We start from the raw sequence: 20,363 nt of genomic DNA, 5'->3' as shown, positions 1-20,363 counted from the left end.
CTCCGACAGTCGGCAACACAAACCAAAACAATGCATCAAAACAAGTGTTAAGTTCCAAGTGCTGTGAAATGTGGAAAAGAAAAACCCAAAGTGTCAATTATAAAAAGTGTAACAGCACCAAAAATGGAACAAAAACATAACATGTGGAAAATCGTCCACGCAACCTGTAAGTGGAATTTAAAATATCACTCCGTCAGAGAAAAACCAATGACCAGAACTGTTTATAACCTATAGGTACATTGCCCCAAAATGTTAACTAAACAGTAAAAATAACTACATAGTCTAAGCTACTGAAGATGAGCTGCGCATAATAAAGGAGAAACGCATATGGCACGAAGATTGTGTTTCATTCAGTTGTAGTTATACGGTTCGAAAGTGAAAATTATCAATATACCGTAATAATGTGAATTGTTCAGAGCTGACATAGTTATTCTAATACACATTACACTGCACCAGAAACTGTTAAGTCCAGCAACGGACGCAGGTATGGATGCGTGCGGGTTAAAAAATGTTGTGGCAGTTCTGCAACATTGATTGAAGTTTAATGCCTTTGAGTTTTGGTGTACCACTTGATATTTACCTCGTCTCGCAAACGATGCAAAACAATGCTGGCGTGATTGCGTTGGCCATTCTTTCTTCGTGTTGCCTTCTTCTCCAGAAAGCTCCATTTAAAAACGCAAGTCCTCGTCACATCAGGGTGTGGAGAATAGAGCGTAGCTCGGTAGGAGAATGAAAAATTGCGACTTTCGCATATTAGAACTTTTAATTAACACAATATTGAGAAACTGCAGGTACATATGTCTTTATCGCATGAGCTCAAAAGATCTACAGACACCGAGATCAGCGAAAAAATCAATTCAGGACATAAAAAACTGATAATATACCTTCCAATTCCCTGTCAGCTTACTCAAATATAATTATACCTCCATACGATATCTTCGCCGCACGAGGACGGCACGAACAAGGATTATTAAAAACATTTATTTATATGTGTAGGCTATTTAAAGGGACTAGACATATGACAAACAGTATTAAAATGATTTGAGTGTCTGAAGTGGTAATGTGAGTACATAATACTGACGATGGACTAATAAAGTTAATACTGGCAGTATCTGTACTATTGCGATTGCTGCCACTAGTGGCAGGTATAAAGAGAATTCATACGCATACAAGATAGATATCTTCTGATACAACGAGTTATGCAGAAAGGAAATTTAAGGAGACCGCACCAGCTAAGAATACGAGGAAAAGAGGAAGATCTGGTTGGAAAGAAGATGTGCAAGGGTAACGAGTGCGTACAGGGACAATGGTAATCCTTACTGTTGCTTTATCAGAAAAGTCATTAACTGTGTTCTGAAGTTGGAAAGCGGCTTAACGATGGGGTGATACAGAAATGATTTAAGTCTGATGGGAATGGGTGTTGCTCCCATGTTGCTCAGATAAGTGTGTGAAGGTCGAGGAGAGATATGAAGGTCAGTGTTCGTTGACAAGACAGTAGGGAAGACAGAGAGCATAGAAATCTCTGCACTTGTCTGCACGCAGCCACGACACCTGTGCATATGATGGTGAAATATGATCAAAGACTCGAACATCACAGGTATAACGAACACAGAGCTTCATAACAAGTTCCAGGCGCCACGAACTTTCCTGAGAAAGGCCTTACAGGATAAAATCGCTGTAATCAGTAATTGTAAATGTAAATGTCTGTGCACGCTTCTTTTTCAGATCAAGAGCGACGAGCCTTTTTATATTTTTGCAGGGCATGGAGAGATGCTGATGCCTTCTTGGACATTGCAGTTACGTGCTCAGGACAATTTAGATTCTAGACTCTTTGCTGAAGGATAGAAGTTGATATCTGCCCCATTTAGGTTTAAAGACGTTGGGTATTCCCGATAATTCGAGCTAATGAGCCTAGAATGACCAACCAGTATCGCTTGGGTTTTGGTTGGGTTGCGCTTTAACTCTACATCCTGTGGCCATTTTGATAATGCACACACAGCGGCATTGAGATTCGCGATAGCTGCCTTCAGATTTATTGGTTTTAAATACAATTGAAAGTCATGATCGCACATGTGGTACTTGCAATAGAACAACACTTACGACACGTCGTTTACATACAATGCAAAGAGTATAGGACCTAATACCGAGACCTGGGGAACACCTGATACTGCTTGCCTCCATTGTGACGTTAAGGAGCCGGACATGACGTACTGCTGGCGAGAGGCCAGGTATGAGCGAAAACATTGCCGATAATTTTAGGCTGCTAATTTTGCCAGGTAAACTGTCATAGTTGACGGTCTCAACGGCTTTGCTGAAACCTAAAAATGCATCCATGGCAAGCTTCAAGTCATCTGTTAAAAACCTTTATAATGGCAGTTGTGCTGTGATGTTTATAGAAGTCTGATTGGTATTCGTCTAGTAGGCTGTTTGTAGTTAGGTAGCTTATTAGATGGTCGTGGACTGTTTATTCTAAGGCCTTGGACAGTGCAGGAGGAAAGCATATAGGTCGGTAATAAGGGGGTGCAGAGGCAGCTTCCTTTTTACGTAATGGTTTTACTGATACCTGTTTCCAGCTCTCAGGGAAAACACCTGTGGTTAAAGATATCTGTTGTAGTGGGCTGCAGTGGATCAATAACAAGCTTCATCATTTGGACTGTGATGCAGTGATGTCTAGTAGATGCTAATCAGATACGTATAAGGGCTTTTTTTTTGCAAGTAATATGCTTTAGATAGAATTTTTCGTAGCTACAGTAGTTTACCCCCATGAAGTAGTCAACGAGTCTGTTTCGTTTGCGGTTTGAATGTGGTTGTAGGTAATGTGAAGTACCGGTTCAGCTCTTCGGCTGGGACAATGGGATCAGCTGCAGCTTTTACTTTGCCCATACGAAGACCACGCAGGTTTATCAATAGGACAGCTGGTGTATTTCTCTTGCCGGTTAATGTGTGGACGTGCCTCAGTTTTGCATTTTTCACAGCTTTCAATAAACTGTTATTACAGAACCAAGCGGAAGAGAATAAATTTTCACATATTAGTGTCTTCTTTTTCAAGGTGAGAACGAAGCAACTCTAAACAAGTTAATGAAAGTTTCACTGTCCATTCGGAGAAAGTTGGTGTAATCATCTGGTTGCGAGTGCAACATTTCCTCTCACTTTAAACCATTCCTTGGACCAAAGTCCTTCTTCTTCGTTAAACACAGTAGCAGAGTCAACGTTAGAAATAGTTTATCTGAATTTGAAGCCAATCCTATTAGTGTGAAAATGAAGCATAGACAAATAGCGTCTGCTTCAAAAGTGCTGTTCAGTTGACAAATATTTTGAATTGTGTACAGCATTAGTGTGCAGATAAGAGACAGTTTGGTACATAAGTTTGATCGTGTACGAGACCCGTGGACTCCGCCACCACGCGATGCCGACCGTCGGCTGTGCCACCCTTAGCCAGTTACGTCATCTGGATGCTGCACGGAGCGCCATGTGACCGACACACCACTCGCCCGACCGCTTGTCGGCTTTCCAAACCTCGGAGCCGCCACTTCTCGCTCTGGCATCACGAGGCTGAGTGCTCCCCGGTCCAGTGCTCTCACTGCGGACACGTCCCTGGCAGTACCAGGAACTGTACCCGAGTCCTCCACACGAGCTGACCAGTCGGCTAAGGAGGCGGGCCACGTGCACTGCCTCAACCTAAAAGATAGCGATGCCCATCCTTCTTTCCCTACTAGAAAAAACTGTGACATCTGAGGTGCGACACTAGCTACAAACAAGCCAAATAATTCTTCTAATAATTTCCGGGTATGCAGCCGGATCCCGTCGACATTCTGCCACGATATTTCGGCCCAGAGAAGTCCGGCCATCATCAGGTGAGTACGCAACCACTGAAGAGCCCAAGTGCAGTCGCGGTATTTATGCCGAATCTCGCGCATGCGAAATGTACTGGCATCCTACAGAGCATGCGTCAGGTGTTGACATGCGCGGCATAGCCGAATTGTACGTGCTGCCCTCAGTGGTGAAAGTAAAAGATCATCTAGTCATTGAGTATAGAATGACGTTGTCGATTCCGCTGTGATTGTATAATTTTAATAACAGGATTCCAATTTTTATCCAGCTGAAAGCCATTGTCACGATTTATAAGATTATCGGCAAGACGTATTTCCACTGATTCTTTGATTACGGAATCCCAAAATCCGGAAACCGGAGCTAAAATTTTTGTTCCATTGTATTGCATTGAATGTCCCAAACAAATACAGTGCTCTGCTACTGCCGATTTTGGCGGTTGCCGCAGACGGGTGTATCTTTCATGTTTTGTACATCGTTCATGGACAGTTCTTGTCGTTCAAAATGGTTCAAATGGCTCTGAGCACTACGCGACTTAACTTCTGAGGTCATCAGTCGCCTAGAACACACATCCATGCCCGAGGCAGGATTCGAACCTGCGACCGGAGCGGTCGCTCGGCTCCAGACTGTAGCGCCCGGAACCGCACGGCCACTCCGGCCTGCAGTTCTTGCGTCTGGCCAATATATGCAGAGCCACATTCATAGGGAATTTTGTAGACGCCCGCTTTCTTCAGTAGTAAATCGTCTTTAACGGATCCAACCAGGGCACGGTTCTTTGCTGGTGGACGGAAGATAACCTTGATTTTATTTTTCTTCAGTAATCGGCCTATTTTTGACGACACATTCCCGGCGTATGAAAAGAACGCAGTTGATTTAAAGTCGTCATCAGCGTCCTCAGTGCGTTGCTTCTTGTTATGAGAGTTGCGCATGGCCTTCCTTATTTGGCGTGAAGTGCAGCCATTCTCTTTAAAAACCTTCACCAAGTGTTCTAATTCTGCATGGAGGTTTTCATCATCTGATATTACATGCGCTCGATGTATTAAGGTACTGAGAACACCGGCTGTTTGTCAAGATGTGCGTGAAATGTGTGTACAAAATCCACTGTTCCTTTCAATCGTATCTGTCGGCACTAGCAACGTGATGATGTTCAAAATCTGTAAAGTGCTTGCGGGCAAACCTTACGCAATACCGAACTCACATGACGTGAGTGGCAGTGTTTGTTGACGACAAAAATCCTGTTCTACGGATATGAATGCTCATTCCATAAACATTCCTACTCTACGAAACTGACAGTCTGTACGTTGGGCAAGCTACGAAGCAAACCGAGGAGAAATTCGGAAACACAATTAGAATTTAGGGTGATGAAACAAAAATTCTAAGATTTGCCGATGTCGCTGTAATTCTGTCACAGACGGCAGACGACTTGAAAGATCAGCTAAACAGAGTAGATCAGTGGAGCGGAAATAGGCGGTGTATGGAAAAGAGATCCGTCAACAAAATAAAAAGGACGGTAAAGGAATCCAGTCGGGGTAAAGCAGGCGATACTGAGGAATGAAACGCTAAAATTAGTAGATGAGTTTTGCTATCAAAACTAAACTTCGCCCGAACAGGCCATGAAGGCCGAACGGTACCGACCCGCCATCGTGTCATCCTCAGCCCACAGGCGTCACTGGATGCAGATATGGAGGGGCATGTGGTCAGCACACCGCTCTCCCGGCCGTATGTCAGTTTATGAGACCGGAGCCGCTACTTCTCGATCAAGTAGCTCCTCAGTTTGCCTCACAAGAGCTGAGTGCACCCCGCTTGCCAATTGCGCTCGGCAGACCGGATGGTCACCCATCCAAGTGCTAGCCCAGCCCGACAGCGGCCGGCCGCGGTGGTCTCGCGGTTCTAGGCGCGCAGTCCGGAACCGTGCGACTGCTACGGTCGCAGGTTCGAATCCTGCTTCGGGCATGGATGTGTGTGATGTCCTTAGGTTAGTTAGGTTTAAGTAGTTCTAAGTTCTAGGGGACTGATGACCTCAGAAGTTAAGTCCCATAGTGCTCAGAGCCATTTGAACCAGCCCGACAGCGCTTAACTTCCGTGGTCTGACGGGAACCGATGTTACCACTGCGGTAAAGCTGTTGGCCAGTGTTGCTATTTGGGCAGCAAAATAACTGACGATGGAAGGAGAGTGGATTGCTAAATGCAGCCTGGCATTATCAAAAAAAGGGATTTTTTTTTAAATAGACACTTTTAACATCGAATACAGATTTAAAGGTTGCGTAGTATATTCTGCAGTAATTTCTCTACAGTGTACTTTTGTACAGTACGGAGGTAAAACATGGACGATAAACAGTTCAGGCAAGAAGAGAATAGATGCTTTCGAAATGGGGTGCTATAAAAGAACGTTGAGGTACAAGAGGTGGTAATGAATCGTAATGAGGAGAAAAGAAAGTAATGGCCCAAATGACTGTGCAGCCGGATGATGTCCACTTCTACCTTCGACATTTCTGCTGACCTTTATATGAGTTTTACAGTCAGGTGACTAAAGTCTTGCGATACCCCTTAATATCGTGTCGGACCTCCTTTTGCCCCACGATGTGCAGAAACTCGACGTGACATTGACTCAACGAGTCGTTGGAAGTCCCCTGCAGGAATTTTGAGTGATGCTGCCTCTGTAGCCGTCCGTAATTGTGAAAGTGTTGCCGGTGCAGGATGTTCTGCACGAACTGACCTCTCGATTATGTCCCATAAATGTTCGGTGGGATTCGTGTCGGGCGATCTGTGTGGCCAAACCATTCGCTCGAACTGTGGAGAATGTGCTTCTAACCAATCGCAAAGAATCGTGGCACGTTGACAACGCGTATTGCTAGTCATAATAATTCTATTGTTGTTTGGGAACATAACGTCAAGGAATGGATGCGAACAGCAGCTAAACGTCCAGAGGACCCGGTCCACTCCACGTAAACACGGCCCACACCATTGTGGAGCCACCACCAGCTTGCACAGTGCCTTGTTGACAGCCTGGGTCCACGGCTTCGTGGGGTGGGCACCACACTCGAACCCTACCATCAGCTCTTACCAACTAAATAGGGACTCATCTGGCCAGGCCACGGTTTTCCAGTCGTATAGGGTCCTACCGACATGGTCGTGAGCCCAAGAAAGGCGCTGCAGCAAAGGCACTCGCGTCGGTCGTCTATTCCTATAGCCCATTAACGCCAAATATCGCCGCACTGTCCTAGAGGATAGGTTCGTCCTACGTCCCACACTCATCTCTGCGGTTATTTTACGCAGTGTTGCTTGTCTGTTAGCACTGACAACTCCACGCAAACGACGCTGTTCTCGGTCGTGAAGTGAAGGCCATCAGCCCCTGCATTATCCGTGGTAAGAGACAATGCCTGAAATTTGGTTTTCTCGACATACTCTTGGCACTATGGATCTCGGAATGCTGAATTCCCTAACGATTTCCGTAACGAAATGCCCCCATTCATCTAGCACCAAGTACCGTTCCGCGTTCAGAGTCTGTTAATTCCATTCGTGTCGCCATAATCACGTCGGAAACCACCACATCCGTGCACTTTTATACCTCGTGTATGCGATACTATCACCATCTGCATATGAGCATATCGCTATTCCATGACTTTTGTAAGCTCAGTGTATTAAACTGCAGACATTGCTGCTCCTTTAAAAGAGGTCGTATATCGAGAAAAGTGTTTGATATGCAGAAATATTTACAGAAAAACTGGCAACTGGCATCCGATGCTAAATCGTAAACAAATGCAGTCCAACGATCACAAGTAAATGTAAATTTACGAAATCATTCCAACAGACCGTCATTTGCAGGTCATTCTTGTCAGTGACATAGGTCAAATGTCCCGATTTGATTATTCAAACAACCTTGTGAATAAAATAGAGTTGTGCATAAACGCCACAGAATTGTGCATTAACTCACCTGTGACGAGCTACAAAGGAAATCCCTCTTGATGAACTGATCTGACCTGTTCTTCATTATTTCTCATTTCTTCCGGATCAGATCCAAGCTGCCGTAAATGGATGCACTAAGCATGCTTAGATAAATTCTGCTGACAAGGTGAATGCCTCAGTCACGGCCAATCGATTTGACTCACATTTGGCAAGTCGCTTGTGTACAACCTAAAATGAAAAACTCTAAAATATCTTGGCTCAACAACCTTCTATTTTTGAGAAAACAACCCCTACAGTTAATGATGCGCCATCGACTCAGAATTGATGAGATCGATAGGTAATTGGAACTGAACATTTTCGATCAACATACACGGGATCCGCAAACGCATAATTTACTAGAAATACTAGAAAGCAATTTTATGACTGCTGCTTATGTACCAGTATGATAAACGGCGTTCAACAAAAGTGCCGCTGGAGTAGCGATTGAGGCATCATAGCTATGCAGTCAGCTTTAAGCAGTGGCGAGGTGAGTACGTCTGCTGCGTCCCGCCAGCGGGACCACGCACGATTACTTTGTGTTCACTTCCTTGTCGCTTGAGGGTTAGTTTTGTTTTCACGTTCAGCGCGCTATGGCACTTGCCTATAGGCAGATACGGTATTGATCACTTTTCAACTGAATCACGCCAGATCACATGATTACGAAGTAGAGCAGGACCTTCGAGACCAACGCAGACTGGATCCATCGCTCGCTGCGGCCATGCGTTTTTCCATAAAGGCCGGTATCATTTATGTAGAGACGACATCTGCAGCCGTGCAGATGGTCATTAAGTACGCTGATACCACTAAGTTCAGACACTTCGACAGTCATATCAGAGCTGTCATGGAGGACCACAAGGGACTTGGCCCACAGATACTGTGATTACTTGAGATACCTTTTGAGGTACTGTACGATGTCGTCACGGCAGCTTTTCGACTGTATGGCAATGTTATCAGCCATAGGGCGGAAAAATGCAGACTTTCAAAACGTACAAAGTCTGCAACGAAGTACATCAGGTTAAAATCGACCTCTCAAACATGTCCCGATATGTCTGAATATAGGTGAATGTAGTGCCATCATCATATACTACGGCCAACCTCGAACGTGCTCTGGATGCAGACAAGAAGGCCATGTTAGGTCAGCATCGTCTTACGAGCTCGGCATCACAGGATGTTGTAGTACCCACGGAGACCATTATTCTCCCGCTACATTGTCAGGCCTTCCACGCCGCCCTAAGTGGACAGCGAAAGGAGCGATGTCCGAAAGGAAACAGCAGCCACTGGAAGGCAGGATGACACAATTTCAGAGATTTCGACAACTCCGAAGGTGTCTACTGCATCCACAGACCACCAGCTGCCTGAGGGTGTACTCAGAAAAGATGGACGTGGACGTGTTGTGCCAATACTGGGCTTCCTTACGGAAAATGAGGTACCAATGGCACATTCACCGCTCACCAATATGGATGTCCATAAACAACGATTATCTTGGCGCCACAAGAAATGGCCACCTCCTTCATGCGTGTGGTCTGGTGATTTGGAAGACACACTGATCGATCACATCAGTCCCCAGCTAGACTCCAGCATCAGATAGCCAGAACGGCGATCCTATAGCACTGACCAATGACACAGCAGCCCACAATGAAGGGAATAGTCAGTCACCACTCACACCAACAACATCTCTTTTCCCACTGGTCGATGACGTTCAGGATGCCAATGATGTGGCGACGGGGGAAGTGGAGGGCCTTGACATTTCGTCTGTCCCCTCCGATCACCAGCGCCATTAACCAGGGTGGCAGACCATGAAGGTCAGGGATTTTCTCTCTCCCATTTGTCAGCTCTGACAACACCTCCAGCTGGCAGGCCTAGACAGCAGGTCTTGTCTAGTCACTGTAGCAGATACTGACGTTGCCTTCTTACAAGACGTCCATGTAGCAAGCTTCCCTGACTTCTTTGGATATGTGGTTCGTGTCTCACATGCCCACCAAAGACAGCATTGTTGCCATTCTTCTATGTAGGAGTTTGCTCACCACTGACATGAGATATCTCCAGAACTGAGGGCCATGGCCATATGGTGAACGCCGTGCAGTTAGGTAACATCTAATGTCCTTCTGGGTCAGGACGATGGAAAGGACGCTCACGTTTTTTTCACAGAGAATATACCGAAACAGTGTCAGGGTCGACTGGATGACATGGTGACAGATGTATGCTGGTGCCTACTGACCAGCTGCTGCGCCATTCACCTTACCCTGGCCTCGAGAACCTTATATAGGACCTTCACCTCGTCGACACATCGCGACATATGCATGGCAACACCCCCAGATTCACTCACCTTACCAGTAGCTCATCGAACAGGATAGATCAGTTTTACATCACACATGCCCTAATTATTTTTTTCTTAACTGCGGAAAAACGAGGACGACAAATTTAAGGTTCGCACGAGGTGACAGAAATCCACACTACTCCACTGGTTGCAGATCTGTGTACACAGCCGTAATGCTGATAATAGTGTGTGCACATTTCAATTTTATATCGTGTCAATTATGATGACAAAGTTGTGAGGCGTTGTTGCTATTATAGTTCTCAAATCAGTTCCACGACACACAAATTTCTCAAATTTTTGGACGAATGCTTTGAAAATGATGTACTTTCATGAACTGCAGTTTTTTGCAAGTTATGTTAAATCTATGTACTAATAACTAACACAAACAAATTATTATTATTATTATTGTTAAAAACATTTTATGTATTTGCTATTATTATTTAAATTCTTAGCAATTGTGGTACTTTAAAAGTAGATGTGACTGTAAGTTAAATTTTAGGGGGTAGGGACGAGAGAAGAAATGAAGAAACTGTCCCCTCCAACCACCCAGAACCCAACCCTCGATCTGCACTTGATGCTGACGACAGTACCAGAGCACACTGCATTCCATGCTGGGCAGAGGTTGACAGTGAAGATTGATCGAAAGTCGTACCTATCTTTTCTTTTTCTTTTTCTTTTTCTTTTCTGTGCTAACCTCTTCATCTCAAGAGTAGCACTTGCAACCTACGTCCTCAATTATTTGCTTGACGTATTCCAATCTCTGTCTTCCTCTACAGTTTTTGCCCTCTACAGCTCCCTCTAGTACCATGGAAGTCATTCCCTCATGTCTTAGCAGATGTCCTATCATCCTGTCCCTTCTCCTATCAGTGTTTTCCACATATTCCTTTCCTCTCCGATTCTGCGTAGAACCTCCTCATTCCTTACCTTATCAGTTCACCTAATTTTCAACATTCGTCTATAGCACCACATCTCAAATGCTTCGATTCTCTTCTGTTCCGGTTTCCCCACATACAATGCTGTACTCCAGACGTACATCCTCAAATTATGGCCGGAATTTGATATTAGTAGACTTCTCTTGGCCAGAAATGCCTTTTTTGCCATAGCGAGTCTGCTTTTGATGTCCCCCTTGCTCCGTCCGTCATTGGTTATTTTACTGCCTAGGTAGCAGAATTCCTTAACTTCATTGACTTCGTGACCATCAATCCTGATGTTAAGTTTCTCGCTGTTCTCATTTCTACTACTTCTCATTACCTTCGTCTTTCTTCGATTTACTCTCAAACCATACTGTGTACTCATTAGACTGTTCATTCCGTTCAGCAGATCATTTAATTCTTCTTCACTTTCACTCAGGACAGCAATGTCATCAGCGAATTATATCATTGATATCCTTTCACCTTGTATTTTAATTCCACTCGTGAACCTTTCTTTTATTTCCATCATTGCTTCCTCGATGTACAGATTGAAGAGTAGGGGCGAAAGGCTACAGCCTTGTCTTACACCCTTCTTAATACGAGCACTTCGTTCTTGATCGTCCACTCTTATTATTCCCTCTTGGTTGTTGTACATATTGTATATGACCCGTCTCTCCCTATAGCTTACCCCTACTTTTTTCAGAATATCGAACAGCTTGCACCATTTTATATTGTCGAACGCTTTTTCCAGGTCGACAAATCCTATGAAAGTGTCTTGATTTTTCTTTAGCCTTGCTTCCATTATTAGCCGTAACGTCAGAATTGCCTCTCTCGTCCCTTTACTTTTCATAAAGCCAAACTGATCGTCACCTAGCGCATTCTCAATTTTCTTTTCCATTCTTCTGTATATTATTCTTGTAAGCAGCTTCGATGCATGAGCTGTTAAGCTGATTGTGCGATAATTCTCGCACTTGTCAGCTCTTGCCGTCTTCGGAATTGTGTGGATGATGTTTTTCCGAAAGTCGGATGGTATGTCGCCAGACTCATATATTCTACACGCCAACGTGAATAGTCGTTTTGTTGCCACTTCCCCCAATGATTTTAGAAATTATGATGGAATGTTATCTATCCCTTCTGCCTTATTTGACCGTAAGTCCTCCAAAGCTCTTTTAAATTCCGATTCTAATACTGGATCCCCTATCTCTTCTAAATCGACTCCTGTTTCTTCTTCTATCACATCAGACAAATCTTCACCCTCATAGAGGCTTTCAACGTATTCTTTCCACCTATCTGTTCTCTCCTCTGCATTTAACAGTGGAATTCCCGTTGCACTCTTAATGTTACCACCGTTGCTTTTAATGTCACCAAAGGTTGTTTTGACTTTCCTGGATGCTGAGTCTGTCCTTCCGACAATCATTGACTTTCCTGGATGCTGAGTCTGTCCTTCCGACAATCATATCTTTTTCGATGTCTTCACATTTTTCCTGCAGCCATTTCGTCTTAGCTTCCCTGCACTTCCTATTTATTTCATTCCTCAGCGACTTGTATTTCTGTATTCCTGATTTTCCCGGAACATGTTTCTACTTCCTCCTTTCATCAATCAACTGAAGTATTTCTTCTGTTACCCATGGTTTCTTTGCAGCTACCTTCTTTGTACCTATGTTTTCCTTCCCAACTTCTGTGATGGCCCTTTTTAGAGATGTCCATTCCTCTTCAACTGTACTGCCTACTGCGCTATTCCTTATTGCTGTATCTATAGCCTTAGAGAACTTCAAACGTATCTCGTCATTCCTTAGTACTTCCGTATCCCACTTCTTTGCGTATTGATTCTTCCTGACTAATGTCTTGAACTTCAGCCTACTCTTCATCACTACTATATTGTGATCTGAGTCTATATCTGCTCCTGGGTACGCCTTACAGTCCAGTATCTGATTTCGGAATCTCTGTCTGACCATGATGTAATCTAATTGAAATCTTCCCGAATCTCCCGGCCTTTTCCAAGTATACCTCCTCCTCTTGTGATTCTTGAACAGGGTATTCGCTATTACTAGCTGAAACTTGTTACAGAACTCAATTAGCCTTTCTCCTCTTTCATTCCTTGTCCCAAGCCCATATTCTCCTGTAACCTTTTCTTCTACTCCTTCCCCTACAACTGCATTCCAGTCGCCCATGACTATTAGATTTTCGTCCCCCTTTACATACTGCATTACCCTTTCAATATCCTCATACACTTTCTCTATCTGTTCATGTTCAGCTTGCGACGTCGGCATGTATACCTGAACTATCGTTGTCGGTGTTGGTCTGCTGTCGATTCTGATTAGAACAACCCGGTCACTGAACTGTTCACAGTAACACACCCTCTGTCCTACTTTCCTATTCATAACGAATCCTAGACCTGTTATACCATTTTCTGCTGCTGTTGATATTACCCGATACTCATCTGACCAGAAATCCTTGTCTTCCTTCCACTTCACTTGACTTCACTGACCCCTACTATATCTAGATTGAGCCTTTGCATTTCCCTTTTCAGATTTTCTAGTTTCCCTACCACGTTCAAGCTTCTGACATTCCACGCCCCGACTCGTAGAACGTTATCCTTTCGTTGATTATTCAATCTTTTTCTCATGGTAACCTCCCCCTTGGCAGTCCCCTCCCGGAGATCCGAATGGGGGACTATTCCGGAATCTTTTGCCAATGGAGAGATCATCATGACACTTCTTCAATTACAGGCCACATGTCCTGTGGATACACGTTACGTGTCTTTAATGCAGTGGTTTCCATTGCCTTCTGTATCCTCATGTCGTTGATCATTGCTGATTCTTCCGCCTTTAGGGGCAATTTCCCACCCCTAGGACAAGAGAGTGCCCTGAACCTCTATCCGCTCCTCCACCCTCTTTGACAAGGCCGTTGGCAGAATGAGGCTGACTTCTTATGCCGGAAGTCTTCGGCCGCCAATGGTGATTATTTATCAAAATTTAGGCAGTGGCGGGGATCGAACCCGGGACCGAAGACGTTCTGATTATGAATCAAAGACGCTACCCCTTTTTTTTTTAATTCATTTTGTTCGATATTGTTCGTTGCGTTTGGTCTGGGCGGACGTCACAAGACATCCGTTCAAGTTCATCGTTGGATTCTTTGACTCAGTTTTTTTTTATTACAGAGAGCATGTAACCCTCTGACCGAACACGCTGAGCTACCGTGCCGGCGTCCCCTAGACCAAATGAACGACTCACCTATCTTGTACACGAATGCAAATGTAGATGTATATTTTTCTCGATTCTGCTGATCATGTCAGCAAGTCCGCGTGGTGATACAGGGAGGGCAAACATTTTCTACTAAGCCAAGCATTATAAAGTGTAGAGTGTGGTGTCACCGCCAGACACCAAACTTGCTAGGTGGTAGCCTTTAAATCGACCGCGGTCCGTTAGTATATGCCGGACCCGCGTGTCGCCACTATCAGTGATTGCAGACAGAGCGCCGCCACACGGCAGGTCTAGAGAGACTTCCTAGCACTAGCCTCAGTTGTACAGCCGACTTTGCTAGCGATGGTTCACTGACAAAATACGCTCTCATTTGCCGAGACGATAGTTAGCATAGCCTTCAGCTACGTCATTTGCTACGACCTAGCAAGGCGCCATGTTCAGTTACTATTGATATTGTACATAATGTACAGAGAAGAGCTACGTTCTACATTAATGGATTAAAGTTAAGTATTCCACCAGCTACATCCTTTTTTTTTTTTTAGTCTAAAATTCGTGGGTTGGCTCTCCTGCCAATCCACAACATAGAGAGGTAGAGTTACAAGCAGGTCCGGGAACCGGCAGAGAGCGTCATAACGAAACCGGGGCACCGCCGGTCGCTCACATCCGGCCGGCGAAGGGGCTGCGCGGTCACCAACACCGCGGTGATCACGACACTTGCTACTGGTACGTGAAGAACCTGCAGTTACGACAACCGGGAGGTCGCTGACCCGTTCCAGACTGTTCGTCGTGATACACTAACCGCAGTAAACAACAGAATCGGCAGGCGGAAGTAGTACTTGAGGACGCCAGAGCCGGCCCCGGCCCGTCATCTCCGGACAGCCGGACGGCGACGTGACGTCGGCCTTGTGCTACTGCGAGCCGTGTCGCGCCCCTGACGCAGGCGCTCCTGCCACAGCCGCTGCCCGCGCTACACGCTGTCCCGACACCACCACGCCGGGGTCCGTCGCCTGCCGCGTCACCTGCAGAAGGCCGCTACTCTACGAGCGCGGGAGCGTGACGCAGCCCGACGACCCACGGTCACAAAACGAGGGAACCCGCCGACGTAGCAGCGGAACCCGCGCACTCAGCAAAAAAATGGATCAAATGGCTCTGAGCACTATGGGACTAAACTTCTGAGGTCTTCAGTCCCCTAGAACTTAGAACTACTTAAACCTAACTAACCTAAGGACACCACACATATCCATGCCCGAGGCAGGATTCTAACCTGCGACCGTAGCGGTCGCGCGGTTCCAGACTGTAGAGCCTAGAACCGCCCGGTCACAGCGGCCGGCCGCAGACCATCGACGTCATATTCTCCGCGACGTCCGCTAATCATTGCAATCGAGCCCGAATTAAGAAGTCATTTTAACCGTCACTGGTCTTTCTTCAGCTGCCCAACATCCTCCCTCAGCAGAGAGTCACAGACCTCACTAACAGAGCCATCCTGTTATAAAAGTGTTAAAAACTAAAGTCCGCCCGAGTAGGCCGTGGAGGCCCAACGGTACCGACCGGCTGCCGTGTCATCCTCAGCCAACAGGCGTCTCTAGATGCAGATATGGAGCGGCATGTGGTCACCACACCACTGACCCAGCCGTATGTCAGTTTACGAGACCAGAGCCGCTACTTTTCGATCAAGTAGCTCCTCAGTTTGCAAACAGCGCTCGGCTGACCGGATGGTCACCCATCCAAGTGTTAGCCAAGACCAACAGCGCTTAACTTCGCTGATCTAACGGGAACCTGTGTTACCATTGCGACAAGAGCGTTGGCTATAAAAGTGTTATTTTGGACAAAAATTACTAAAACAGCACGCTCCCTGAACTATGTCCACGTTGCAGTCTGGCGGAGAGCATTAAACGCCATACGACGCTATTGACAACAAGGCGTCACGAGGAAGACCGAATCAATTGGCTTGTGGAGGTAAGTAGACGAGGATGCGCAGAACGGTTCAAAACTGGGTGCACTATAGCACAAGACTAGCGTAACGCACCCGCACTTTCAGGGTCACTCGTTTTGACCATTATTTATCGTTCTTGCGACCAACTGTTCGACTCCAGAAGCTGCGCTGTTTTTCTGTAAGATGCGAGAGGAACTTCACGTGGAGAAGGTAAAAAGTGACATGTGGAGATATCTGACGATGCCGGGGTCCACGGGTCGGACGGAGACGGCGCGGCTGCAGAGTGTGTGTGTGTGTGTGTGTGTGTGTGTGTGCGTGGACTTACCGCGTCGCTACGAGCAGCGGACGTCGGCGGCCGCAGGCGACTCGGCCATTTCCCACACTGGCTGCAAATAGCGCAGCAGCGCCCTCCGCGGGGAACCCCCCACCAGGTGTCGCGGACTCTGCCAGGCCACTTCACCACACCTGTCCCCGATACATCCTGCCGCTGTCCGGCGGTGCGCGGCAGCACACACACAGGCCGCCGTCACAGTGTCTCCGATATCACTCGATTCCGCCCACACACATACATTACTAGACTGGCAAAGACGTACCTTTTACCGAAGCCTGACGTTTGGTGAGGTAAGATAGCGGCGTCATGAAGTTTGTGTGTAGCACTAACACGAGTTTCTGAAACGAAATGGCCTTGTAAGCTTTACGAGACGATTTAAAGAATTTCTGCAGTTGAGCAAATATTTGCGTACTACTTGAGTTTAAGACATACAATGTAGAACCGTGTTATGGAAGAGGATAAAGTCATGTATGTACACTCTTAAAGCAGACTATAGTTTTCGTAAGAACACTTAAATGAATAAAGATACTTCTTATCAACGATAAATAGTACGTTTTACTTATAGAAGCACTTTCATAACGAACATACCACTTGAAGAAAAGCCCGAGTCGATCAAAATTGTTTAAAAGAACATCATTAAGGTACGTCTCTTAACAAATGGCTCTGATCACTATGCGACTTAACTTCTGAGGTCATCAGTCGTCTAGAACTTAGAACTAATTAAACCTAACTAACGTAAGGACATCACACACACATCTATGCCCGAGGCAGGATTCGAACCTGCGACCGTAGCGGTCGCTCGGTTCCAGACTGTAGCGCCTAGAACCGCACGGCCACTCCGGCCGCCGTCTCTTGACACTAATCATTAAACTCCTTAAAATATACACAAACTATTCAATTAGTACCGAAAACTATTCAAATAGTAGCGGTGTTTCGGATATTGCAAACTGTAATATAATTATTTAGGCTTCCATACAGTACGAAATCAAAAATACGTAAGATGTCTCTAGTTATGCTTCCACTGAGACATGTTGCTTTCCTTGTGTTTTCCGTCTGTAGTACGAAAAATTACAGCCAAACACGACGCATGCATTGACTATTACGTCAAAACTCTAAAAATAACGTGGTCGTATCAGTTTATTCCCATTTATTACAACTGTTTTATCGGTACACAAACAGCTGTTTATGCGTCCTTTGCGATCGCCGCCACACTGCAGTTCTAAACCGTCACACCAGTGACACTGTTACACGGCATTGCCAGTCTAGTAATGTATGTCTGTGATTCCGCTGACGACCGACATCGGCCAGAGACGGCCGATCTTTTCAAATCATTACGCCGCTACGTGCGCGGTCACACTACAGCCGACCCTATTTCCCGTAAGTAAAGACTTCGGACGACATTCGGTGAAATTCAGTTTTTCTGCGTCAAATGGACCGACGTTCTCGCACACGAAATATGGATCGTGAGAAACTGATAAGTTTAGACCAAGAGTGAGTGTGTGAGATCCTGAGGATGAAAATATCACAATCGGGATATAGTTCGGAATCTATGGACTGAAATCAGAGGTCTGTTCGAAACCTCAAACAGGCAAAATTTTTACTGGAAATTTTAGGCATAGATTATAACTCCAAAAATTAATTTGTTTAAGTGAAAGTGGTGGCTTATAGCTAATGTGCCGCGCGGGATTAGCCGAGCGGTCTCAGGCGCTGCAGTCATGGACTGTGCGGCTGGCCCCGGCGGAGGTTCGAGTCCTCCCTCGGGCATGGATGTGTGTGTTTGTTCTTAGGATAATTTTGGTTAAGTAGTGTGTAAGCTTAGGGACTGATGACCTTAGCAGTTAAGTCCCGTAACATTTCACACACATTTGAACATTTTTTTGCTTGTAGCTACTGTACTGTATCTTTATTGTGGTGCTTACTGCCGTTTTATGCCAGTAGCGTAGTGATGCTGTTAATATGGTTTGCAAATGTGGTGTGCGGTATGTATTTCCACTTTTAAGTGTTTTAGGTTTTCAGAGTACCCTATGCTACACGTCTCATTTGCTTTTCACTCGTGTGCTAAATGACAGTCACTGAAGGTTAACAGACGTATGCTATACCTTATGCTTCTCTTTCACTCGTGTGCTAAATGAGAGTCGCTAAAGGTTAATTGACGTACGTCAGCACAACTTTAAACGCATACAGCGAAACAGAGTGTTTATAGCTTGCATTTCAAGGTCACCATGAATTATCTCGAGTATGATAGAACGTTTCTCCCGACACCTCATATATTCGTAAAATTTGTCTGGTTTTTCCGATAACTGAGGACAGAGTGTATGTTCTTTACCTGGAAGGAAAGCTTTTTTAGATGTGGGATTATAACCTGGAAAAATAATTTGTTCAAGTGACAAGGAGGGCTTATCTTTTGCTTAAACTTACTGAAGTGGTTCTTTTTGTATTGTGGTAGGTGGGCATCAGCTATCTACAAATTATTATTACTGCTTACTAGTGTTGTGGGCAACGGCCTTGCAGTAGTGGATACACCGGTTCCCGTGAGATCACCGAAGTTAAGCGCTGTCGGGCGTGGCCGGTACTTGGATGGGTGACCATCCAGCCGCCATGCGCTGTTGCGATTTTTCGGGTTGCACTCAGCCTCGTGGTGCCAATTGAGGAGCTACTCGACCGAATAGTAGCGGCTCCGGTCAAAGAAAACCATCTTAACGACCGGGAGAGCGGTGTGCTGACCACACACCCCTCCTATCCGCATCCTCAACTGAGGATGACACGGCGGTCGGATGGTCCCGATGGGCCACTTGTGGCCTGAAGACGGAGTGCTTTACTAGTGTTGTGCAGCAGGGTGATAATGTAGTGTACATGTGTGCTTCCACTTTTCAGTGCATTGTGAGTTCAGAGTATCTTACATTAAACTTTATATTTGTCTTTGAGACGTATATTAAATGACTGTCATCGGAGGTTATTTGGCGTATACCTGCACAACGTTAAATAAGTTCAGCAAAACAGATTTCGAGTAATCCCTTACTTGTAGAGGCGTGCTTCGAGTCCTATTAAAAAATCCAATTCTCACATCAAAGATGCAATTCTGGTTCAAGTAAAACCAGAAATGAAACTTTATATTTGACATCTGTCGATTACATCTTCCTAATAATTAGGCCTATACCACGTTCTGAAAAGTATAGTTTCAAAGTTTTTCTATATGTTAGATGTTGTTTGTAATGCTCTACATACTAATTTGAAATTTAATATTTTCACTCTTGCGCCTCAAATACCTGTTCTACGGAATTTTTAATTTTTTCTGAACCGAATTTTGAAGCTGTCCAAGTGCACTAAAGGACACTGTAATATTGATTTTCTTTATTAAAAGTGACACTCAATCTGAAATAATACTGCCACCAGGGATATTGTTACTTCCTTTCTCGAATCCACTGGCTACGTGTTTAGAGAGCCGTGAAGTGTACTAGAATCTGATGATCTGAATATCTAGCCAGTACTGCATTGATTTTCAGCATTTTCAGAATAAAGTGAGCTATTGTGAAACCATAAATCTGTCTTTAATTAGATAACACTTGCTTTCTTACACATAAATTTTATCCGCGCATGATATAACAGAAACATGTACTTTCACCGCGTAAATTAAACATTATGTGCTGATACCCTCATTGGCAAAAACTTTATAGACGGAAGTTGCACATCCTGCCACTGTAGTATAATAAACCACACTCTGAACAACGTGTTTTGGACAGATCATTAGTAGTGCAGTGTATCACTGAAACTATATATTTTCGTACCACACGCGTATAAGTATTAAAAACATCAATTGCGGCCTGTTAATCTCTAAGGTGGTGGTCCCCTCTGAAGCTGGTCGCTGGTGAGAGAAGGAAAATGGCGTCACAAAGTT

General features: G+C 45.1%; 1 protein-coding gene across 1 annotated transcript in view; it reads right to left on the bottom strand.

The window, feature by feature from the left end:
- Positions 1-16,568, bottom strand: part of LOC126240013 (calcium-binding protein E63-1) — a 584,925-nt gene extending 568,357 nt beyond the window's left edge. The window contains exon 1 of the mRNA XM_049947899.1: positions 16,463-16,568. The gene's annotated coding sequence lies outside the window, so the exon portion shown is untranslated. The remainder of the gene's footprint in view (positions 1-16,462) is intronic.
- Between the last annotated feature and the right edge of the window lie 3,795 nt (positions 16,569-20,363).

This window comes from Schistocerca nitens, chromosome 1 (assembly GCF_023898315.1).
Source record: "Schistocerca nitens isolate TAMUIC-IGC-003100 chromosome 1, iqSchNite1.1, whole genome shotgun sequence".
NCBI lineage: Eukaryota > Metazoa > Arthropoda > Insecta > Orthoptera > Acrididae > Schistocerca > Schistocerca nitens.
The sequence above is the reverse complement of the archived record's forward strand: the minus strand, read 5'-3'. Positions and strand labels throughout refer to the sequence as shown.